The following is a 23,132-nucleotide window of genomic DNA, read 5'->3' on the forward strand; positions in this document are numbered from 1 at the left end:
TCTTGTTGCATGAAAAGCTAGGACATTGTTATATAGCTTTAATAATCTCAGACTCGCGAGGCTTGAGAAATATTGCTTCTGATTCTGCTTCACAAGATTGAGATATAAAGTCCCTTTCGTAGTTGTTAAATATCCTTAGCTTTCCTCATTTAGATAGGTTTCCAATTTCCCTACATACGATATATCTCTTGTTGCCTGGAAAAGGAAGAACATTGTTATGGAGGTTTATTAATACAGACTGCGTGGCATAATGGATAAGGCGTCTGACTTCAAGAAAGAAGGTTGAGGGATAATGTCTCTTTGTAATTGTTCAATATGACTAGCTTTCCTCATTTTAAAAAGGTTCCCAATTTCGCTACGTCTATTGTTGTACAGCAAAGGTTATACAATGTTTTATAGGACTTGGTAGAACAGACTGCGTGGCCTAATGGATAAGGCGTCTGACTTCGAATCAGAAGATTGAGGGTTCGAGTCCCTTCGCTGTCATTTAGTTTCAACAGCTATGCTCATTTGGACATGTTCTCAATGTCCCTAAATAAGAGACTGCTCTTGTTGCATGAAAAGCTAGGACATTGTTATATAGCTTTAATAATCTCAGACTGCGAGGCTTGAGAAATATTGCTTCTGATTCTGCTTCACAAGATTGAGATATAAAGTCCCTTTCGTAGTTGTTAAATATCCTTAGCTTTCCTCATTTAGATAGGTTTCCAATTTCCCTACATACGATATATCTCTTGTTGCCTGGAAAAGGAAGAACATTGTTATGGAGGTTTATTAATACAGACTGCGTGGCATAATGGATAAGGCGTCTGACTTCAAGAAAGAAGGTTGAGGGATAATGTCTCTTTGTAATTGTTCAATATGACTAGCTTTCCTCATTTTAAAAGGTTCCCAATTTCGCTACGTCTATTGTTGTACAGCAAAGGTTATACAATGTTTTATAGGACTTGGTAGAACAGACTGCGTGGCCTAATGGATAAGGCGTCTGACTTCGAATCAGAAGTTTGAGGGTTCGAGTCCCTTCGCTGTCATTTAGTTTCAACAGCTATGCTCATTTGGACATGTTCTCAATGTCCCTAAATAAGAGACTGCTCTTGTTGCGTGAAAAGCTAGGACATTGTTATATAGCTTTAATAATCTCAGACTGCGAGGCTTGAGAAATATTGCTTCTGATTCTGCTTCACAAGATTGAGATATAAAGTCCCTTTCGTAGTTGTTAAATATCCTTAGCTTTCCTCATTTAGATAGCTTTCCAATTTCCCTACATACGATATATCTCTTGTTGCCTGGAAAAGGAAGAACATTGTTATGGAGGTTTATTAATACAGACTGCGTGGCATAATGGATAAGGCGTCTGACTTCAAGAAAGAAGGTTGAGGGATAATGTCTCTTTGTAATTGTTCAATATGACTAGCTTTCCTCATTTTAAAAGGTTCCCAATTTCGCTACGTCTATTGTTGTACAGCAAAGGTTATACAATGTTTTATAGGACTTGGTAGAACAGACTGCGTGGCCTAATGGATAAGGCGTCTGACTTCGAATCAGAAGTTTGAGGGTTCGAGTCCCTTCGCTGTCATTTAGTTTCAACAGCTATAGCTCATTTGGACATGTTCTCAATGTCCCTAAATAAGAGACTGCTCTTGTTGCGTGAAAAGCTAGGACATTGTTATATAGCTTTAATAATCTCAGACTGCGAGGCTTGAGAAATATTGCTTCTGATTCTGCTTCACAAGATTGAGATATAAAGTCCCTTTCGTAGTTGTTAAATATCCTTAGCTTTCCTCATTTAGATAGCTTTCCAATTTCCCTACATACGATATATCTCTTGTTGCCTGGAAAAGGAAGAACATTGTTATGGAGGTTTATTAATACAGACTGCGTGGCATAATGGATAAGGCGTCTGACTTCAAGAAAGAAGGTTGAGGGATAATGTCTCTTTGTAATTGTTCAATATGACTAGCTTTCCTCATTTTAAAAGGTTCCCAATTTCGCTACGTCTATTGTTGTACAGCAAAGGTTATACAATGTTTTATAGGACTTGGTAGAACAGACTGCGTGGCCTAATGGATAAGGCGTCTGACTTCGAATCAGAAGATTGAGGGTTCGAGTCCCTTCGCTGTCATTTAGTTTCAACAGCTATGCTCATTTGGACATGTTCCCAATGTCCCTAAATAAGAGACTGCTCTTGTTGCGTGAAAAGCTAGGACATTGTTATATAGCTTTAATAATCTCAGACTGCGAGGCTTGAGAAATATTGCTTCTGATTCTGCTTCACAAGATTGAGATATAAAGTCCCTTTCGTAGTTGTTAAATATCCTTAGCTTTCCTCATTTAGATAGGTTTCCAATTTCCCTACATACGATATATCTCTTGTTGCCTGGAAAAGGAAGAACATTGTTATGGAGGTTTATTAATACAGACTGCGTGGCATAATGGATAAGGCGTCTGACTTCAAGAAAGAAGGTTGAGGGATAATGTCTCTTTGTAATTGTTCAATATGACTAGCTTTCCTCATTTTAAAAGGTTCCCAATTTCGCTACGTCTATTGTTGTACAGCAAAGGTTATACAATGTTTTATAGGACTTGGTAGAACAGACTGCGTGGCCTAATGGATAAGGCGTCTGACTTCGAATCAGAAGATTGAGGGTTCGAGTCCCTTCGCTGTCATTTAGTTTCAACAGCTATGCTCATTTGGACATGTTCTCAATGTCCCTAAATAAGAGACTGCTCTTGTTGCGTGAAAAGCTAGGACATTGTTATATAGCTTTAATAATCTCAGACTGCGAGGCTTGAGAAATATTGCTTCTGATTCTGCTTCACAAGATTGAGATATAAAGTCCCTTTCGTAGTTGTTAAATATCCTTAGCTTTCCTCATTTAGATAGGTTTCCAATTTCCCTACATACGATATATCTCTTGTTGCCTGGAAAAGGAAGAACATTGTTATGGAGGTTTATTAATACAGACTGCGTGGCATAATGGATAAGGCGTCTGACTTCAAGAAAGAAGGTTGAGGGATAATGTCTCTTTGTAATTGTTCAATATGACTAGCTTTCCTCATTTTAAAAGGTTCCCAATTTCGCTACGTCTATTGTTGTACAGCAAAGGTTATACAATGTTTTATAGGACTTGGTAGAACAGACTGCGTGGCCTAATGGATAAGGCGTCTGACTTCGAATCAGAAGATTGAGGGTTCGAGTCCCTTCGCTGTCATTTAGTTTCAACAGCTAAGCTCATTTGGACATGTTCTCAATGTCCCTAAATAAGAGACTGCTCTTGTTGCATGAAAAGCTAGGACATTGTTATATAGCTTTAATAATCTCAGACTGCGAGGCTTGAGAAATATTGCTTCTGATTCTGCTTCACAAGATTGAGATATAAAGTCCCTTTCGTAGTTGTTAAATATCCTTAGCTTTCCTCATTTAGATAGGTTTCCAATTTCCCTACATACGATATATCTCTTGTTGCCTGGAAAAGGAAGAACATTGTTATGGAGGTTTATTAATACAGACTGCGTGGCATAATGGATAAGGCGTCTGACTTCAAGAAAGAAGGTTGAGGGATAATGTCTCTTTGTAATTGTTCAATATGACTAGCTTTCCTCATTTTAAAAGGTTCCCAATTTCGCTACGTCTATTGTTGTACAGCAAAGGTTATACAATGTTTTATAGGACTTGGTAGAACAGACTGCGTGGCCTAATGGATAAGGCTGTCTGACTTCGAATCAGAAGATTGAGGGTTCGAGTCCCTTCGCTGTCATTTAGTTTCAACAGCTAAGCTCATTTGGACATGTTCCCAATGTCCCTAAATAAGAGACTGCTCTTGTTGCGTGAAAAGCTAGGACATTGTTATATAGCTTTAATAATCTCAGACTGCGAGGCTTGAGAAATATTGCTTCTGATTCTGCTTCACAAGATTGAGATATAAAGTCCCTTTCGTAGTTGTTAAATATCCTTAGCTTTCCTCATTTAGATAGGTTTCCAATTTCCCTACATACGATATATCTCTTGTTGCCTGGAAAAGGAAGAACATTGTTATGGAGGTTTATTAATACAGACTGCGTGGCATAATGGATAAGGCGTCTGACTTCAAGAAAGAAGGTTGAGGGATAATGTCTCTTTGTAATTGTTCAATATGACTAGCTTTCCTCATTTTAAAAGGTTCCCAATTTCGCTACGTCTATTGTTGTACAGCAAAGGTTATACAATGTTTTATAGGACTTGGTAGAACAGACTGCGTGGCCTAATGGATAAGGCGTCTGACTTCGAATCAGAAGATTGAGGGTTCGAGTCCCTTCGCTGTCATTTAGTTTCAACAGCTATGCTCATTTGGACATGTTCCCAATGTCCCTAAATAAGAGACTGCTCTTGTTGCGTGAAAAGCTAGGACATTGTTATATAGCTTTAATAATCTCAGACTGCGAGGCTTGAGAAATATTGCTTCTGATTCTGCTTCACAAGATTGAGATATAAAGTCCCTTTCGTAGTTGTTAAATATCCTTAGCTTTCCTCATTTAGATAGGTTTCCAATTTCCCTACATACGATATATCTCTTGTTGCCTGGAAAAGGAAGAACATTGTTATGGAGGTTTATTAATACAGACTGCGTGGCATAATGGATAAGGCGTCTGACTTCAAGAAAGAAGGTTGAGGGATAATGTCTCTTTGTAATTGTTCAATATGACTAGCTTTCCTCATTTTAAAGGTTCCCAATTTCGCTACGTCTATTGTTGTACAGCAAAGGTTATACAATGTTTTATAGGACTTGGTAGAACAGACTGCGTGGCCTAATGGATAAGGCGTCTGACTTCGAATCAGAAGATTGAGGGTTCGAGTCCCTTCGCTGTCATTTAGTTTCAACAGCTATGCTCATTTGGACATGTTCCCAATGTCCCTAAATAAGAGACTGCTCTTGTTGCGTGAAAAGCTAGGACATTGTTATATAGCTTTAATAATCTCAGACTGCGAGGCTTGAGAAATATTGCTTCTGTTTCTGCTTCACAAGATTGAGATATAAAGTCCCTTTCGTAGTTGTTAAATATCCTTAGCTTTCCTCATTTAGATAGGTTTCCAATTTCCCTACATACGATATATCTCTTGTTGCCTGGAAAAGGAAGAACATTGTTATGGAGGTTTATTAATACAGACTGCGTGGCATAATGGATAAGGCGTCTGACTTCAAGAAAGAAGGTTGAGGGATAATGTCTCTTTGTAATTGTTCAATATGAATAGCTTTCCTCTTTTTTTTAAAAGGTTCCCAATTTCGCTACGTCTATTGTTGTACAGCAAAGGTTATACAATGTTTTATAGGAATTGGTAGAACAGACTGCGTGGCCTAATGGATAAGGCGTCTGACTTCGAATCAGAAGATTGAGGGTTCGAGTCCCTTCGCTGTCATTTAGTTTCAACAGCTATGCTCATTTGGACATGTTCTCAATGTCCCTAAATAAGAGACTGCTCTTGTTGCATGAAAAGCTAGGACATTGTTATATAGCTTTAATAATCTCAGACTGCGAGGCTTGAGAAATATTGCTTCTGATTCTGCTTCACAAGATTGAGATATAAAGTCCCTTTCGTAGTTGTTAAATATCCTTAGCTTTCCTCATTTAGATAGCTTTCCAATTTCCCTACATACGATATATCTCTTGTTGCCTGGAAAAGGAAGAACATTGTTATGGAGGTTTATTAATACAGACTGCGTGGCATAATGGATAAGGCGTCTGACTTCAAGAAAGAAGGTTGAGGGATAATGTCTCTTTGTAATTGTTCAATATGACTAGCTTTCCTCATTTTAAAAGGTTCCCAATTTCGCTACGTCTATTGTTGTACAGCAAAGGTTATACAATGTTTTATAGGACTTGGTAGAACAGACTGCGTGGCCTAATGGATAAGGCGTCTGACTTCGAATCAGAAGATTGAGGGTTCGAGTCCCTTCGCTGTCATTTAGTTTCAACAGCTATGCTCATTTGGACATGTTCCCAATGTCCCTAAATAAGAGACTGCTCTTGTTGCGTGAAAAGCTAGGACATTGTTATATAGCTTTAATAATCTCAGACTGCGAGGCTTGAGAAATATTGCTTCTGATTCTGCTTCACAAGATTGAGATATAAAGTCCCTTTCGTAGTTGTTAAATATCCTTAGCTTTCCTCATTTAGATAGCTTTCCAATTTCCCTACATACGATATATCTCTTGTTGCCTGGAAAAGGAAGAACATTGTTATGGAGGTTTATTAATACAGACTGCGTGGCATAATGGATAAGGCGTCTGACTTCAAGAAAGAAGGTTGAGGGATAATGTCTCTTTGTAATTGTTCAATATGACTAGCTTTCCTCATTTTAAAAGGTTCCCAATTTCGCTACGTCTATTGTTGTACAGCAAAGGTTATACAATGTTTTATAGGACTTGGTAGAACAGACTGCGTGGCCTAATGGATAAGGCTTCTGACGTCGAATCAGAAGTTTGAGGGTTCGAGTCCCTTCGCTGTCATTTAGTTTCAACAGCTATGCTCATTTGGACATGTTCTCAATGTCCCTAAATAAGAGACTGCTCTTGTTGCGTGAAAAGCTAGGACATTGTTATATAGCTTTAATAATCTCAGACTGCGAGGCTTGAGAAATATTGCTTCTGATTCTGCTTCACAAGATTGAGATATAAAGTCCCTTTCGTAGTTGTTAAATATCCTTAGCTTTCCTCATTTAGATAGGTTTCCAATTTCCCTACATACGATATATCTCTTGTTGCCTGGAAAAGGAAGAACATTGTTATGGAGGTTTATTAATACAGACTGCGTGGCATAATGGATAAGGCGTCTGACTTCAAGAAAGAAGGTTGAGGGATAATGTCTCTTTGTAATTGTTCAATATGACTAGCTTTCCTCATTTTAAAAGGTTCCCAATTTCGCTACGTCTATTGTTGTACAGCAAAGGTTATACAATGTTTTATAGGACTTGGTAGAACAGACTGCGTGGCCTAATGGATAAGGCGTCTGACTTCGAATCAGAAGATTGAGGGTTCGAGTCCCTTCGCTGTCATTTAGTTTCAACAGCTATGCTCATTTGGACATGTTCCCAATGTCCCTAAATAAGAGACTGCTCTTGTTGCGTGAAAAGCTAGGACATTGTTATATAGCTTTAATAATCTCAGACTGCGAGGCTTGAGAAATATTGCTTCTGATTCTGCTTCACAAGATTGAGATATAAAGTCCCTTTCGTAGTTGTTAAATATCCTTAGCTTTCCTCATTTAGATAGGTTTCCAATTTCCCTACATACGATATATCTCTTGTTGCCTGGAAAAGGAAGAACATTGTTATGGAGGTTTATTAATACAGACTGCGTGGCATAATGGATAAGGCGTCTGACTTCAAGAAAGAAGGTTGAGGGATAATGTCTCTTTGTAATTGTTCAATATGACTAGCTTTCCTCATTTTAAAAGGTTCCCAATTTCGCTACGTCTATTGTTGTACAGCAAAGGTTATACAATGTTTTATAGGACTTGGTAGAACAGACTGCGTGGCCTAATGGATAAGGCGTCTGACTTCGAATCAGAAGATTGAGGGTTCGAGTCCCTTCGCTGTCATTTAGTTTCAACAGCTAAGCTCATTTGGACATGTTCTCAATGTCCCTAAATAAGAGACTGCTCTTGTTGCATGAAAAGCTAGGACATTGTTATATAGCTTTAATAATCTCAGACTGCGAGGCTTGAGAAATATTGCTTCTGATTCTGCTTCACAAGATTGAGATATAAAGTCCCTTTCGTAGTTGTTAAATATCCTTAGCTTTCCTCATTTAGATAGCTTTCCAATTTCCCTACATACGATATATCTCTTGTTGCCTGGAAAAGGAAGAACATTGTTATGGAGGTTTATTAATACAGACTGCGTGGCATAATGGATAAGGCGTCTGACTTCAAGAAAGAAGGTTGAGGGATAATGTCTCTTTGTAATTGTTCAATATGACTAGCTTTCCTCATTTTAAAAGGTTCCCAATTTCGCTACGTCTATTGTTGTACAGCAAAGGTTATACAATGTTTTATAGGACTTGGTAGAACAGACTGCGTGGCCTAATGGATAAGGCATCTGACTTCGAATCAGAAGATTGAGGGTTCGAGTCCCTTCGCTGTCATTTAGTTTCAACAGCTATGCTCATTTGGACATGTTCTCAATGTCCCTAAATAAGAGACTGCTCTTGTTGCATGAAAAGCTAGGACATTGTTATATAGCTTTAATAATCTCAGACTGCGAGGCTTGAGAAATATTGCTTCTGATTCTGCTTCACAAGATTGAGATATAAAGTCCCTTTCGTAGTTGTTAAATATCCTTAGCTTTCCTCATTTAGATAGGTTTCCAATTTCCCTACATACGATATATCTCTTGTTGCCTGGAAAAGGAAGAACATTGTTATGGAGGTTTATTAATACAGACTGCGTGGCATAATGGATAAGGCGTCTGACTTCAAGAAAGAAGGTTGAGGGATAATGTCTCTTTGTAATTGTTCAATATGACTAGCTTTCCTCATTTTAAAAGGTTCCCAATTTCGCTACGTCTATTGTTGTACAGCAAAGGTTATACAATGTTTTATAGGACTTGGTAGAACAGACTGCGTGGCCTAATGGATAAGGCTTCTGACGTCGAATCAGAAGTTTGAGGGTTCGAGTCCCTTCGCTGTCATTTAGTTTCAACAGCTATGCTCATTTGGACATGTTCTCAATGTCCCTAAATAAGAGACTGCTCTTGTTGCGTGAAAAGCTAGGACATTGTTATATAGCTTTAATAATCTCAGACTGCGAGTCTTGAGAAATATTGCTTCTGATTCTGCTTCACAAGATTGAGATATAAAGTCCCTTTCGTAGTTGTTAAATATCCTTAGCTTTCCTCATTTAGATAGGTTTCCAATTTCCCTACATACGATATATCTCTTGTTGCCTGGAAAAGGAAGAACATTGTTATGGAGGTTTATTAATACAGACTGCGTGGCATAATGGATAAGGCGTCTGACTTCAAGAAAGAAGGTTGAGGGATAATGTCTCTTTGTAATTGTTCAATATGACTAGCTTTCCTCATTTTAAAAGGTTCCCAATTTCGCTACGTCTATTGTTGTACAGCAAAGGTTATACAATGTTTTATAGGACTTGGTAGAACAGACTGCGTGGCCTAATGGATAAGGCGTCTGACTTCGAATCAGAAGATTGAGGGTTCGAGTCCCTTCGCTGTCATTTAGTTTCAACAGCTAAGCTCATTTGGACATGTTCCCAATGTCCCTAAATAAGAGACTGCTCTTGTTGCGTGAAAAGCTAGGACATTGTTATATAGCTTTAATAATCTCAGACTGCGAGGCTTGAGAAATATTGCTTCTGATTCTGCTTCACAAGATTGAGATATAAAGTCCCTTTCGTAGTTGTTAAATATCCTTAGCTTTCCTCATTTAGATAGGTTTCCAATTTCCCTACATACGATATATCTCTTGTTGCCTGGAAAAGGAAGAACATTGTTATGGAGGTTTATTAATACAGACTGCGTGGCATAATGGATAAGGCGTCTGACTTCAAGAAAGAAGGTTGAGGGATAATGTCTCTTTGTAATTGTTCAATATGACTAGCTTTCCTCATTTTAAAAGGTTCCCAATTTCGCTACGTCTATTGTTGTACAGCAAAGGTTATACAATGTTTTATAGGACTTGGTAGAACAGACTGCGTGGCCTAATGGATAAGGCGTCTGACTTCGAATCAGAAGATTGAGGGTTCGAGTCCCTTCGCTATCATTTAGTTTCAACAGCTAAGCTCATTTGGACATGTTCCCAATGTCCCTAAATAAGAGACTGCTCTTGTTGCATGAAAAGCTAGGACATTGTTATATAGCTTTAATAATCTCAGACTGCGAGGCTTGAGAAATATTGCTTCTGATTCTGCTTCACAAGATTGAGATATAAAGTCCCTTTCGTAGTTGTTAAATATCCTTAGCTTTCCTCATTTAGATAGGTTTCCAATTTCCCTACATACGATATATCTCTTGTTGCCTGGAAAAGGAAGAACATTGTTATGGAGGTTTATTAATACAGACTGCGTGGCATAATGGATAAGGCGTCTGACTTCAAGAAAGAAGGTTGAGGGATAATGTCTCTTTGTAATTGTTCAATATGACTAGCTTTCCTCATTTTAAAAGGTTCCCAATTTCGCTACGTCTATTGTTGTACAGCAAAGGTTATACAATGTTTTATAGGACTTGGTAGAACAGACTGCGTGGCCTAATGGATAAGGCTTCTGACTTTGAATCAGAAGATTGAGGGTTCGAGTCCCTTCGCTGTCATTTAGTTTCAACAGCTAAGCTCATTTGGACATGTTCTCAATGTCCCTAAATAAGAGACTGCTCTTGTTGCGTGAAAAGCTAGGACATTGTTATATAGCTTTAATAATCTCAGACTGCGAGTCTTGAGAAATATTGCTTCTGATTCTGCTTCACAAGATTGAGATATAAAGTCCCTTTCGTAGTTGTTAAATATCCTTAGCTTTCCTCATTTAGATAGGTTTCCAATTTCCCTACATACGATATATCTCTTGTTGCCTGGAAAAGGAAGAACATTGTTATGGAGGTTTATTAATACAGACTGCGTGGCATAATGGATAAGGCGTCTGACTTCAAGAAAGAAGGTTGAGGGATAATGTCTCTTTGTAATTGTTCAATATGACTAGCTTTCCTCATTTTAAAAGGTTCCCAATTTCGCTACGTCTATTGTTGTACAGCAAAGGTTATACAATGTTTTATAGGACTTGGTAGAACAGACTGCGTGGCCTAATGGATAAGGCTTCTGACGTCGAATCAGAAGTTTGAGGGTTCGAGTCCCTTCGCTGTCATTTAGTTTCAACAGCTATGCTCATTTGGACATGTTCTCAATGTCCCTAAATAAGAGACTGCTCTTGTTGCGTGAAAAGCTAGGACATTGTTATATAGCTTTAATAATCTCAGACTGCGAGTCTTGAGAAATATTGCTTCTGATTCTGCTTCACAAGATTGAGATATAAAGTCCCTTTCGTAGTTGTTAAATATCCTTAGCTTTCCTCATTTAGATAGGTTTCCAATTTCCCTACATACGATATATCTCTTGTTGCCTGGAAAAGGAAGAACATTGTTATGGAGGTTTATTAATACAGACTGCGTGGCATAATGGATAAGGCGTCTGACTTCAAGAAAGAAGGTTGAGGGATAATGTCTCTTTGTAATTGTTCAATATGACTAGCTTTCCTCATTTTAAAAGGTTCCCAATTTCGCTACGTCTATTGTTGTACAGCAAAGGTTATACAATGTTTTATAGGACTTGGTAGAACAGACTGCGTGGCCTAATGGATAAGGCGTCTGACTTCGAATCAGAAGATTGAGGGTTCGAGTCCCTTCGCTATCATTTAGTTTCAACAGCTAAGCTCATTTGGACATGTTCCCAATGTCCCTAAATAAGAGACTGCTCTTGTTGCGTGAAAAGCTAGGACATTGTTATATAGCTTTAATAATCTCAGACTGCGAGTCTTGAGAAATATTGCTTCTGATTCTGCTTCACAAGATTGAGATATAAAGTCCCTTTCGTAGTTGTTAAATATCCTTAGCTTTCCTCATTTAGATAGGTTTCCAATTTCCCTACATACGATATATCTCTTGTTGCCTGGAAAAGGAAGAACATTGTTATGGAGGTTTATTAATACAGACTGCGTGGCATAATGGATAAGGCGTCTGACTTCAAGAAAGAAGGTTGAGGGATAATGTCTCTTTGTAATTGTTCAATATGACTAGCTTTCCTCATTTTAAAAGGTTCCCAATTTCGCTACGTCTATTGTTGTACAGCAAAGGTTATACAATGTTTTATAGGACTTGGTAGAACAGACTGCGTGGCCTAATGGATAAGGCGTCTGACTTCGAATCAGAAGATTGAGGGTTCGAGTCCCTTCGCTGTCATTTAGTTTCAACAGCTATGCTCATTTGGACATGTTCCCAATGTCCCTAAATAAGAGACTGCTCTTGTTGCATGAAAAGCTAGGACATTGTTATATAGCTTTAATAATCTCAGACTGCGAGGCTTGAGAAATATTGCTTCTGATTCTGCTTCACAAGATTGAGATATAAAGTCCCTTTCGTAGTTGTTAAATATCCTTAGCTTTCCTCATTTAGATAGCTTTCCAATTTCCCTACATACGATATATCTCTTGTTGCCTGGAAAAGGAAGAACATTGTTATGGAGGTTTATTAATACAGACTGCGTGGCATAATGGATAAGGCGTCTGACTTCAAGAAAGAAGGTTGAGGGATAATGTCTCTTTGTAATTGTTCAATATGACTAGCTTTCCTCATTTTAAAAGGTTCCCAATTTCGCTACGTCTATTGTTGTACAGCAAAGGTTATACAATGTTTTATAGGACTTGGTAGAACAGACTGCGTGGCCTAATGGATAAGGCTTCTGACTTCGAATCAGAAGATTGAGGGTTCGAGTCCCTTCGCTGTCATTTAGTTTCAACAGCTATGCTCATTTGGACATGTTCCCAATGTCCCTAAATAAGAGACTGCTCTTGTTGCGTGAAAAGCTAGGACATTGTTATATAGCTTTAATAATCTCAGACTGCGAGTCTTGAGAAATATTGCTTCTGATTCTGCTTCACAAGATTGAGATATAAAGTCCCTTTCGTAGTTGTTAAATATCCTTAGCTTTCCTCATTTAGATAGGTTTCCAATTTCCCTACATACGATATATCTCTTGTTGCCTGGAAAAGGAAGAACATTGTTATGGAGGTTTATTAATACAGACTGCGTGGCATAATGGATAAGGCGTCTGACTTCAAGAAAGAAGGTTGAGGGATAATGTCTCTTTGTAATTGTTCAATATGACTAGCTTTCCTCATTTTAAAAGGTTCCCAATTTCGCTACGTCTATTGTTGTACAGCAAAGGTTATACAATGTTTTATAGGACTTGGTAGAACAGACTGCGTGGCCTAATGGATAAGGCTTCTGACTTCGAATCAGAAGATTGAGGGTTCGAGTCCCTTCGCTGTCATTTAGTTTCAACAGCTATGCTCATTTGGACATGTTCTCAATGTCCCTAAATAAGAGACTGCTCTTGTTGCGTGAAAAGCTAGGACATTGTTATATAGCTTTAATAATCTCAGACTGCGAGTCTTGAGAAATATTGCTTCTGATTCTGCTTCACAAGATTGAGATATAAAGTCCCTTTCGTAGTTGTTAAATATCCTTAGCTTTCCTCATTTAGATAGGTTTCCAATTTCCCTACATACGATATATCTCTTGTTGCCTGGAAAAGGAAGAACATTGTTATGGAGGTTTATTAATACAGACTGCGTGGCATAATGGATAAGGCGTCTGACTTCAAGAAAGAAGGTTGAGGGATAATGTCTCTTTGTAATTGTTCAATATGACTAGCTTTCCTCATTTTAAAAGGTTCCCAATTTCGCTACGTCTATTGTTGTACAGCAAAGGTTATACAATGTTTTATAGGACTTGGTAGAACAGACTGCGTGGCCTAATGGATAAGGCGTCTGACTTCGAATCAGAAGATTGAGGGTTCGAGTCCCTTCGCTGTCATTTAGTTTCAACAGCTAAGCTCATTTGGACATGTTCCCAATGTCCCTAAATAAGAGACTGCTCTTGTTGCATGAAAAGCTAGGACATTGTTATATAGCTTTAATAATCTCAGACTGCGAGGCTTGAGAAATATTGCTTCTGATTCTGCTTCACAAGATTGAGATATAAAGTCCCTTTCGTAGTTGTTAAATATCCTTAGCTTTCCTCATTTAGATAGGTTTCCAATTTCCCTACATACGATATATCTCTTGTTGCCTGGAAAAGGAAGAACATTGTTATGGAGGTTTATTAATACAGACTGCGTGGCATAATGGATAAGGCGTCTGACTTCAAGAAAGAAGGTTGAGGGATAATGTCTCTTTGTAATTGTTCAATATGACTAGCTTTCCTCATTTTAAAAGGTTCCCAATTTCGCTACGTCTATTGTTGTACAGCAAAGGTTATACAATGTTTTATAGGACTTGGTAGAACAGACTGCGTGGCCTAATGGATAAGGCTTCTGACTTCGAATCAGAAGTTTGAGGGTTCGAGTCCCTTCGCTGTCATTTAGTTTCAACAGCTATGCTCATTTGGACATGTTCTCAATGTCCCTAAATAAGAGACTGCTCTTGTTGCGTGAAAAGCTAGGACATTGTTATATAGCTTTAATAATCTCAGACTGCGAGGCTTGAGAAATATTGCTTCTGATTCTGCTTCACAAGATTGAGATATAAAGTCCCTTTCGTAGTTGTTAAATATCCTTAGCTTTCCTCATTTAGATAGGTTTCCAATTTCCCTACATACGATATATCTCTTGTTGCCTGGAAAAGGAAGAACATTGTTATGGAGGTTTATTAATACAGACTGCGTGGCATAATGGATAAGGCGTCTGACTTCAAGAAAGAAGGTTGAGGGATAATGTCTCTTTGTAATTGTTCAATATGACTAGCTTTCCTCATTTTAAAAGGTTCCCAATTTCGCTACGTCTATTGTTGTACAGCAAAGGTTATACAATGTTTTATAGGACTTGGTAGAACAGACTGCGTGGCCTAATGGATAAGGCTTCTGACGTCGAATCAGAAGTTTGAGGGTTCGAGTCCCTTCGCTGTCATTTAGTTTCAACAGCTATGCTCATTTGGACATGTTCTCAATGTCCCTAAATAAGAGACTGCTCTTGTTGCGTGAAAAGCTAGGACATTGTTATATAGCTTTAATAATCTCAGACTGCGAGTCTTGAGAAATATTGCTTCTGATTCTGCTTCACAAGATTGAGATATAAAGTCCCTTTCGTAGTTGTTAAATATCCTTAGCTTTCCTCATTTAGATAGCTTTCCAATTTCCCTACATACGATATATCTCTTGTTGCCTGGAAAAGGAAGAACATTGTTATGGAGGTTTATTAATACAGACTGCGTGGCATAATGGATAAGGCGTCTGACTTCAAGAAAGAAGGTTGAGGGATAATGTCTCTTTGTAATTGTTCAATATGACTAGCTTTCCTCATTTTAAAAGGTTCCCAATTTCGCTACGTCTATTGTTGTACAGCAAAGGTTATACAATGTTTTATAGGACTTGGTAGAACAGACTGCGTGGCCTAATGGATAAGGCGTCTGACTTCGAATCAGAAGATTGAGGGTTCAAGTCCCTTCGCTGTCATTTAGTTTCAACAGCTAAGCTCATTTGGACATGTTCTCAATGTCCCTAAATAAGAGACTGCTCTTGTTGCGTGAAAAGCTAGGACATTGTTATATAGCTTTAATAATCTCAGACTGCGAGGCTTGAGAAATATTGCTTCTGTTTCTGCTTCACAAGATTGAGATATAAAGTCCCTTTCGTAGTTGTTAAATATCCTTAGCTTTCCTCATTTAGATAGCTTTCCAATTTCCCTACATACGATATATCTCTTGTTGCCTGGAAAAGGAAGAACATTGTTATGGAGGTTTATTAATACAGACTGCGTGGCATAATGGATAAGGCGTCTGACTTCAAGAAAGAAGGTTGAGGGATAATGTCTCTTTGTAATTGTTCAATATGACTAGCTTTCCTCATTTTAAAAGGTTCCCAATTTCGCTACGTCTATTGTTGTACAGCAAAGGTTATACAATATTTTATAGGACTTGGTAGAACAGACTGCGTGGCCTAATGGATAAGGCGTCTGACTTCGAATCAGAAGATTGAGGGTTTGAGTCCCTTCGCTGTCATTTAGTTTCAACAGCTATGCTCATTTGGACATGTTCTCAATGTCCCTAAATAAGAGACTGCTCTTGTTGCGTGAAAAGCTAGGACATTGTTATATAGCTTTAATAATCTCAGACTGCGAGGCTTGAGAAATATTGCTTCTGATTCTGCTTCACAAGATTGAGATATAAAGTCCCTTTCGTAGTTGTTAAATATCCTTAGCTTTCCTCATTTAGATAGCTTTCCAATTTCCCTACATACGATATATCTCTTGTTGCCTGGAAAAGGAAGAACATTGTTATGGAGGTTTATTAATACAGACTGCGTGGCATAATGGATAAGGCGTCTGACTTCAAGAAAGAAGGTTGAGGGATAATGTCTCTTTGTAATTGTTCAATATGACTAGCTTTCCTCATTTTAAAAGGTTCCCAATTTCTCTACGTCTATTGTTGTACAGCAAAGGTTATACAATGTTTTATAGGACTAGGTTGAACAGACTGCGTGGACTAATGGATAAGGCTTCTGACGTCGAATCAGAAGTTTGAGGGTTCGAGTCCCTTCGCTGTCATTTAGTTTCAACAGCTATGCTCATTTGGACATGTTCTCAATGTCCCAAATAAGAGACTGCTCTTGTTGCGTGAAAAGCTAGGACATTGTTATATAGCTTTAATAATCTCAGACTGCGAGTCTTGAGAAATATTGCTTCTGATTCTGCTTCACAAGATTGAGATATAAAGTCCCTTTCGTAGTTGTTAAATATCCTTAGCTTTCCTCATTTAGATAGGTTTCCAATTTCCCTACATACGATATATCTCTTGTTGCCTGGAAAAGGAAGAACATTGTTATGGAGGTTTATTAATACAGACTGCGTGGCATGATGGATAAGGCGTCTGACTTCAAGAAAGAAGGTTGAGGGATAATGTCTCTTTGTAATTGTTCAATATGACTAGCTTTCCTCATTTTAAAAGGATCCCAATTTCGCTACGTCTATTGTTGTACAGCAAAGGTTATACAATGTTTTATAGGACTTGGTAGACCAGACTGCGTGGCCTAATGGATAAGGCTTCTGACGTAGAATCAGAATTTTGAGGGTTCGAGTCCCTTCGCTGTCATTTAGTTTCAACAGCTATGCTCATTTGGACATGTTCTCAATGTCCCAAATAAGATACTGCTCTTGTTGCGTGAAAAGCTAGGACATTGTTATATAGCTTTAATAATCTCAGACTGCGAGTCTTGAGAAATATTGCTTCTGATTCTGCTTCACAAGATTGAGATATAAAGTCCCTTTCGTAGTTGTTAAATATCCTTAGCTTTCCTCATTTAGATAGGTTTCCAATTTCCCTACATACGATATATCTCTTGTTGCCTGGAAAAGGAAGAACATTGTTATGGAGGTTTATTAATACAGACTGCGTGGCATGATGGATAAGGCGTCTGACTTCAAGAAAGAAGGTTGAGGGATAATGTCTCTTTGTAATTGTTCAATATGACTAGCTTTCCTCATTTTAAAAGGTTCCCAATTTCGCTACGTCTATTGTTGTACAGCAAAGGTTATACAATGTTTTATAGGACTTGGTAGAACAGACTGCGTGGCCTAATGGATAAGGCTTCTGACGTCGAATCAGAAGTTTGAGGGTTCGAGTCCCTTCGCTGTCATTTAGTTTCAACAGCTATGCTCATTTGGACATGTTCTCAATGTCCCTAAATAAGAGACTGCTCTTGTTGCGTGAAAAGCTAGGACATTGTTATATAGCTTTAATAATCTCAGACTGCGAGTCTTGAGAAATATTGCTTCTGATTCTGCTTCACAAGATTGAGATATAAAGTCCCTTTCGTAGTTGTTAAATATCCTTAGCTTTCCTCATTTAGATAGGTTTCCAATTTCCCTACATACGATATATCTCTTGTTGCCTGGAAAAGGAAGAACATTGTTATGGAGGTTTATTAATACAGACTGCGTGGCATAATGGATAAGGCGTCTGACTTCAAGAAAGAAGGTTGAGGGATAATGTCTCTTTGTAATTGTTCAATATGACTAGCTTTCCTCATTTTAAAAGGTTCCCAATTTCGCTACGTCTATTGTTGTACAGCAAAGGTTATACAATGTTTTATAGGACTTGGTAGAACAGACTGCGTGGCCTAATGGATAAGGCGTCTGACTTCGAATCAGAAGATTGAGGGTTCGAGTCCCTTCGCTGTCATTTAGTTTCAACAGCTATGCTCATTTGGACATGTTCCCAATGTCCCTAAATAAGAGACTGCTCTTGTTGCGTGAAAAGCTAGGACATTGTTATATAGCTTTAATAATCTCAGACTGCGAGGCTTGAGAAATATTGCTTCTGATTCTGCTTCACAAGATTGAGATATAAAGTCCCTTTCGTAGTTGTTAAATATCCTTAGCTTTCCTCATTTAGATAGCTTTCCAATTTCCCTACATACGATATATCTCTTGTTGCCTGGAAAAGGAAGAACATTGTTATGGAGGTTTATTAATACAGACTGCGTGGCATAATGGATAAGGCGTCTGACTTCAAGAAAGAAGGTTGAGGGATAATGTCTCTTTGTAATTGTTCAATATGACTAGCTTTCCTCATTTTAAAAGGTTCCCAATTTCGCTACGTCTATTGTTGTACAGCAAAGGTTATACAATGTTTTATAGGACTTGGTAGAACAGACTGCGTGGCCTAATGGATAAGGCGTCTGACTTCGAATCAGAAGTTTGAGGGTTCGAGTCCCTTCGCTGTCATTTAGTTTCAACAGCTATGCTCATTTGGACATGTTCCCAATGTCCCTAAATAAGAGACTGCTCTTGTTGCATGAAAAGCTAGGACATTGTTATATAGCTTTAATAATCTCAGACTGCGAGGCTTGAGAAATATTGCTTCTGATTCTGCTTCACAAGATTGAGATATAAAGTCCCTTTCGTAGTTGTTAAATATCCTTAGCTTTCCTCATTTAGATAGCTTTCCAATTTCCCTACATACGATATATCTCTTGTTGCCTGGAAAAGGAAGAACATTGTTATGGAGGTTTATTAATACAGACTGCGTGGCATAATGGATAAGGCGTCTGACTTCAAGAAAGAAGGTTGAGGGATAATGTCTCTTTGTAATTGTTCAATATGACTAGCTTTCCTCATTTTAAAAGGTTCCCAATTTCGCTACGTCTATTGTTGTACAGCAAAGGTTATACAATGTTTTATAGGACTAGGTTGAACAGACTGCGTGGACTAATGGATAAGGCTTCTGACGTCGAATCAGAAGTTTGAGGGTTCGAGTCCCTTCGCTGTCATTTAGTTTCAACAGCTAAGCTCATTTGGACATGTTCCCAATGTCCCTAAATAAGAGACTGCTCTTGTTGCATGAAAAGCTAGGACATTGTTATATAGCTTTAATAATCTCAGACTGCGAGTCTTGAGAAATATTGCTTCTGATTCTGCTTCACAAGATTGAGATATAAAGTCCCTTTCGTAGTTGTTAAATATCCTTAGCTTTCCTCATTTAGATAGCTTTCCAATTTCCCTACATACGATATATCTCTTGTTGCCTGGAAAAGGAAGAACATTGTTATGGAGGTTTATTAATACAGACTGCGTGGCATAATGGATAAGGCGTCTGACTTCAAGAAAGAAGGTTGAGGGATAATGTCTCTTTGTAATTGTTCAATATGACTAGCTTTCCTCATTTTAAAAGGTTCCCAATTTCGCTACGTCTATTGTTGTACAGCAAAGGTTATACAATGTTTTATAGGACTTGGTAGAACAGACTGCGTGGCCTAATGGATAAGGCGTCTGACTTCGAATCAGAAGATTGAGGGTTTGAGTCCCTTCGCTGTCATTTAGTTTCAACAGCTATGCTCATTTGGACATGTTCCCAATGTCCCTAAATAAGAGACTGCTCTTGTTGCATGAAAAGCTAGGACATTGTTATATAGCTTTAATAATCTCAGACTGCGAGGCTTGAGAAATATTGCTTCTGATTCTGCTTCACAAGATTGAGATATAAAGTCCCTTTCGTAGTTGTTAAATATCCTTAGCTTTCCTCATTTAGATAGGTTTCCAATTTCCCTACATACGATATATCTCTTGTTGCCTGGAAAAGGAAGAACATTGTTATGGAGGTTTATTAATACAGACTGCGTGGCATAATGGATAAGGCGTCTGACTTCAAGAAAGAAGGTTGAGGGATAATGTCTCTTTGTAATTGTTCAATATGACTAGCTTTCCTCATTTTAAAAGGTTCCCAATTTCGCTACGTCTATTGTTGTACAGCAAAGGTTATACAATGTTTTATAGGACTTGGTAGAACAGACTGCGTGGCCTAATGGATAAGGCTTCTGACGTCGAATCAGAAGTTTGAGGGTTCGAGTCCCTTCGCTGTCATTTAGTTTCAACAGCTATGCTCATTTGGACATGTTCTCAATGTCCCTAAATAAGAGACTGCTCTTGTTGCGTGAAAAGCTAGGACATTGTTATATAGCTTTAATAATCTCAGACTGCGAGTCTTGAGAAATATTGCTTCTGATTCTGCTTCACAAGATTGAGATATAAAGTCCCTTTCGTAGTTGTTAAATATCCTTAGCTTTCCTCATTTAGATAGGTTTCCAATTTCCCTACATACGATATATCTCTTGTTGCCTGGAAAAGGAAGAACATTGTTATGGAGGTTTATTAATACAGACTGCGTGGCATAATGGATAAGGCGTCTGACTTCAAGAAAGAAGGTTGAGGGATAATGTCTCTTTGTAATTGTTCAATATGACTAGCTTTCCTCATTTTAAAAGGTTCCCAATTTCGCTACGTCTATTGTTGTACAGCAAAGGTTATACAATGTTTTATAGGACTTGGTAGAACAGACTGCGTGGCCTAATGGATAAGGCTTCTGACGTCGAATCAGAAGTTTGAGGGTTCCGAGTCCCTTCGCTGTCATTTAGTTTCAACAGCTATGCTCATTTGGACATGTTCCCAATGTCCCTAAATAAGAGACTGCTCTTGTTGCATGAAAAGCTAGGACATTGTTATATAGCTTTAATAATCTCAGACTGCGAGGCTTGAGAAATATTGCTTCTGATTCTGCTTCACAAGATTGAGATATAAAGTCCCTTTCGTAGTTGTTAAATATCCTTAGCTTTCCTCATTTAGATAGCTTTCCAATTTCCCTACATACGATATATCTCTTGTTGCCTGGAAAAGGAAGAACATTGTTATGGAGGTTTATTAATACAGACTGCGTGGCATAATGGATAAGGCGTCTGACTTCAAGAAAGAAGGTTGAGGGATAATGTCTCTTTGTAATTGTTCAATATGACTAGCTTTCCTCATTTTAAAAGGTTCCCAATTTCGCTACGTCTATTGTTGTACAGCAAAGGTTATACAATGTTTTATAGGACTTGGTAGAACAGACTGCGTGGCCTAATGGATAAGGCGTCTGACTTCGAATCAGAAGATTGAGGGTTCGAGTCCCTTCGCTGTCATTTAGTTTCAACAGCTATGCTCATTTGGACATGTTCCCAATGTCCCTAAATAAGAGACTGCTCTTGTTGCATGAAAAGCTAGGACATTGTTATATAGCTTTAATAATCTCAGACTGCGAGGCTTGAGAAATATTGCTTCTGATTCTGCTTCACAAGATTGAGATATAAAGTCCCTTTCGTAGTTGTTAAATATCCTTAGCTTTCCTCATTTAGATAGGTTTCCAATTTCCCTACATACGATATATCTCTTGTTGCCTGGAAAAGGAAGAACATTGTTATGGAGGTTTATTAATACAGACTGCGTGGCATAATGGATAAGGCGTCTGACTTCAAGAAAGAAGGTTGAGGGATAATGTCTCTTTGTAATTGTTCAATATGACTAGCTTTCCTCATTTTAAAAGGTTCCCAATTTCGCTACGTCTATTGTTGTACAGCAAAGGTTATACAATGTTTTATAGGACTTGGTAGAACAGACTGCGTGGCCTAATGGATAAGGCTTCTGACGTCGAATCAGAAGTTTGAGGGTTCGAGTCCCTTCGCTGTCATTTAGTTTCAACAGCTATGCTCATTTGGACATGTTCCCAATGTCCCTAAATAAGAGACTGCTCTTGTTGCATGAAAAGCTAGGACATTGTTATATAGCTTTAATAATCTCAGACTGCGAGTCTTGAGAAATATTGCTTCTGATTCTGCTTCACAAGATTGAGATATAAAGTCCCTTTCGTAGTTGTTAAATATCCTTAGCTTTCCTCATTTAGATAGGTTTCCAATTTCCCTACATACGATATATCTCTTGTTGCCTGGAAAAGGAAGAACATTGTTATGGAGGTTTATTAATACAGACTGCGTGGCATAATGGATAAGGCGTCTGACTTCAAGAAAAGAAGGTTGAGGGATAATGTCTCTTTGTAATTGTTCAATATGACTAGCTTTCCTCATTTTAAAAGGTTCCCAATTTCGCTACGTCTATTGTTGTACAGCAAAGGTTATACAATGTTTTATAGGACTTGGTAGAACAGACTGCGTGGCCTAATGGATAAGGCGTCTGACTTCGAATCAGAAGATTGAGGGTTCGAGTCCCTTCGCTGTCATTTAGTTTCAACAGCTATGCTCATTTGGACATGTTCCCAATGTCCCTAAATAAGAGACTGCTCTTGTTGCGTGAAAAGCTAGGACATTGTTATATAGCTTTAATAATCTCAGACTGCGAGGCTTGAGAAATATTGCTTCTGATTCTGCTTCACAAGATTGAGATATAAAGTCCCTTTCGTAGTTGTTAAATATCCTTAGCTTTCCTCATTTAGATAGGTTTCCAATTTCCCTACATACGATATATCTCTTGTTGCCTGGAAAAGGAAGAACATTGTTATGGAGGTTTATTAATACAGACTGCGTGGCATAATGGATAAGGCGTCTGACTTCAAGAAAGAAGGTTGAGGGATAATGTCTCTTTGTAATTGTTCAATATGACTAGCTTTCCTCATTTTAAAAGGTTCCCAATTTCGCTACGTCTATTGTTGTACAGCAAAGGTTATACAATGTTTTATAGGACTTGGTAGAACAGACTGCGTGGCCTAATGGATAAGGCGTCTGACTTCGAATCAGAAGATTGAGGGTTCGAGTCCCTTCGCTGTCATTTAGTTTCAACAGCTATGCTCATTTGGACATGTTCTCAATGTCCCTAAATAAGAGACTGCTCTTGTTGCGTGAAAAGCTAGGACATTGTTATATAGCTTTAATAATCTCAGACTGCGAGGCTTGAGAAATATTGCTTCTGATTCTGCTTCACAAGATTGAGATATAAAGTCCCTTTCGTAGTTGTTAAATATCCTTAGCTTTCCTCATTTAGATAGCTTTCCAATTTCCCTACATACGATATATCTCTTGTTGCCTGGAAAAGGAAGAACATTGTTATGGAGGTTTATTAATACAG

The 23,132-nt window shown here is 38.2% G+C and overlaps 31 non-coding genes across 31 annotated transcripts; all 31 read left to right on the forward strand.

The window, feature by feature from the left end:
- The first annotated feature begins 413 nt into the window (after positions 1-413).
- trnar-ucg lies at positions 414-486 on the forward strand. The gene has a single exon. It is a non-coding gene; the product is annotated as a tRNA-Arg (tRNA).
- Positions 487-958: 472 nt separating this feature from the next.
- On the forward strand, positions 959-1,031 carry trnar-ucg. Its single transcript has one exon. It is a non-coding gene; the product is annotated as a tRNA-Arg (tRNA).
- A 472-nt stretch (positions 1,032-1,503) lies between these two features.
- On the forward strand, positions 1,504-1,576 carry trnaq-uug. Its single transcript has one exon. It is a non-coding gene; the product is annotated as a tRNA-Arg (tRNA).
- Positions 1,577-2,049: 473 nt separating this feature from the next.
- trnar-ucg lies at positions 2,050-2,122 on the forward strand. The gene has a single exon. It is a non-coding gene; the product is annotated as a tRNA-Arg (tRNA).
- Positions 2,123-2,594: 472 nt separating this feature from the next.
- Positions 2,595-2,667, forward strand: trnar-ucg. The gene has a single exon. It is a non-coding gene; the product is annotated as a tRNA-Arg (tRNA).
- Positions 2,668-3,139: 472 nt separating this feature from the next.
- trnar-ucg lies at positions 3,140-3,212 on the forward strand. The gene has a single exon. It is a non-coding gene; the product is annotated as a tRNA-Arg (tRNA).
- A 472-nt stretch (positions 3,213-3,684) lies between these two features.
- Positions 3,685-3,758, forward strand: trnar-ucg. Its single transcript has one exon. It is a non-coding gene; the product is annotated as a tRNA-Arg (tRNA).
- A 472-nt stretch (positions 3,759-4,230) lies between these two features.
- Positions 4,231-4,303, forward strand: trnar-ucg. The gene has a single exon. It is a non-coding gene; the product is annotated as a tRNA-Arg (tRNA).
- Positions 4,304-4,774: 471 nt separating this feature from the next.
- Positions 4,775-4,847, forward strand: trnar-ucg. The gene has a single exon. It is a non-coding gene; the product is annotated as a tRNA-Arg (tRNA).
- A 475-nt stretch (positions 4,848-5,322) lies between these two features.
- trnar-ucg lies at positions 5,323-5,395 on the forward strand. The gene has a single exon. It is a non-coding gene; the product is annotated as a tRNA-Arg (tRNA).
- Positions 5,396-5,867: 472 nt separating this feature from the next.
- On the forward strand, positions 5,868-5,940 carry trnar-ucg. Its single transcript has one exon. It is a non-coding gene; the product is annotated as a tRNA-Arg (tRNA).
- A 1,017-nt stretch (positions 5,941-6,957) lies between these two features.
- trnar-ucg lies at positions 6,958-7,030 on the forward strand. Its single transcript has one exon. It is a non-coding gene; the product is annotated as a tRNA-Arg (tRNA).
- Positions 7,031-7,502: 472 nt separating this feature from the next.
- On the forward strand, positions 7,503-7,575 carry trnar-ucg. Its single transcript has one exon. It is a non-coding gene; the product is annotated as a tRNA-Arg (tRNA).
- Positions 7,576-8,047: 472 nt separating this feature from the next.
- Positions 8,048-8,120, forward strand: trnar-ucg. Its single transcript has one exon. It is a non-coding gene; the product is annotated as a tRNA-Arg (tRNA).
- Positions 8,121-9,137: 1,017 nt separating this feature from the next.
- Positions 9,138-9,210, forward strand: trnar-ucg. The gene has a single exon. It is a non-coding gene; the product is annotated as a tRNA-Arg (tRNA).
- A 463-nt stretch (positions 9,211-9,673) lies between these two features.
- trnar-ucg lies at positions 9,674-9,755 on the forward strand. The gene has a single exon. It is a non-coding gene; the product is annotated as a tRNA-Arg (tRNA).
- Positions 9,756-10,227: 472 nt separating this feature from the next.
- On the forward strand, positions 10,228-10,300 carry trnaq-uug. Its single transcript has one exon. It is a non-coding gene; the product is annotated as a tRNA-Gln (tRNA).
- A 1,008-nt stretch (positions 10,301-11,308) lies between these two features.
- trnar-ucg lies at positions 11,309-11,390 on the forward strand. The gene has a single exon. It is a non-coding gene; the product is annotated as a tRNA-Arg (tRNA).
- A 472-nt stretch (positions 11,391-11,862) lies between these two features.
- trnar-ucg lies at positions 11,863-11,935 on the forward strand. The gene has a single exon. It is a non-coding gene; the product is annotated as a tRNA-Arg (tRNA).
- A 472-nt stretch (positions 11,936-12,407) lies between these two features.
- Positions 12,408-12,480, forward strand: trnar-ucg. The gene has a single exon. It is a non-coding gene; the product is annotated as a tRNA-Arg (tRNA).
- Positions 12,481-12,952: 472 nt separating this feature from the next.
- On the forward strand, positions 12,953-13,025 carry trnar-ucg. The gene has a single exon. It is a non-coding gene; the product is annotated as a tRNA-Arg (tRNA).
- A 472-nt stretch (positions 13,026-13,497) lies between these two features.
- trnar-ucg lies at positions 13,498-13,570 on the forward strand. Its single transcript has one exon. It is a non-coding gene; the product is annotated as a tRNA-Arg (tRNA).
- Positions 13,571-14,042: 472 nt separating this feature from the next.
- trnar-ucg lies at positions 14,043-14,115 on the forward strand. Its single transcript has one exon. It is a non-coding gene; the product is annotated as a tRNA-Arg (tRNA).
- A 1,017-nt stretch (positions 14,116-15,132) lies between these two features.
- Positions 15,133-15,205, forward strand: trnar-ucg. Its single transcript has one exon. It is a non-coding gene; the product is annotated as a tRNA-Arg (tRNA).
- A 472-nt stretch (positions 15,206-15,677) lies between these two features.
- trnar-ucg lies at positions 15,678-15,750 on the forward strand. The gene has a single exon. It is a non-coding gene; the product is annotated as a tRNA-Arg (tRNA).
- Positions 15,751-17,855: 2,105 nt separating this feature from the next.
- trnar-ucg lies at positions 17,856-17,928 on the forward strand. Its single transcript has one exon. It is a non-coding gene; the product is annotated as a tRNA-Arg (tRNA).
- A 472-nt stretch (positions 17,929-18,400) lies between these two features.
- Positions 18,401-18,473, forward strand: trnar-ucg. Its single transcript has one exon. It is a non-coding gene; the product is annotated as a tRNA-Arg (tRNA).
- Positions 18,474-19,490: 1,017 nt separating this feature from the next.
- On the forward strand, positions 19,491-19,563 carry trnar-ucg. The gene has a single exon. It is a non-coding gene; the product is annotated as a tRNA-Arg (tRNA).
- A 1,563-nt stretch (positions 19,564-21,126) lies between these two features.
- Positions 21,127-21,199, forward strand: trnar-ucg. The gene has a single exon. It is a non-coding gene; the product is annotated as a tRNA-Arg (tRNA).
- A 1,018-nt stretch (positions 21,200-22,217) lies between these two features.
- On the forward strand, positions 22,218-22,290 carry trnaq-uug. The gene has a single exon. It is a non-coding gene; the product is annotated as a tRNA-Arg (tRNA).
- A 472-nt stretch (positions 22,291-22,762) lies between these two features.
- On the forward strand, positions 22,763-22,835 carry trnar-ucg. The gene has a single exon. It is a non-coding gene; the product is annotated as a tRNA-Arg (tRNA).
- Positions 22,836-23,132: the final 297 nt, after the last annotated feature.

The sequence above is a fragment of the Coregonus clupeaformis genome, chromosome 25 (genome assembly GCF_020615455.1).
Source record: "Coregonus clupeaformis isolate EN_2021a chromosome 25, ASM2061545v1, whole genome shotgun sequence".
In the NCBI taxonomy this organism is placed as follows: Eukaryota; Metazoa; Chordata; class Actinopteri; order Salmoniformes; family Salmonidae; genus Coregonus; species Coregonus clupeaformis.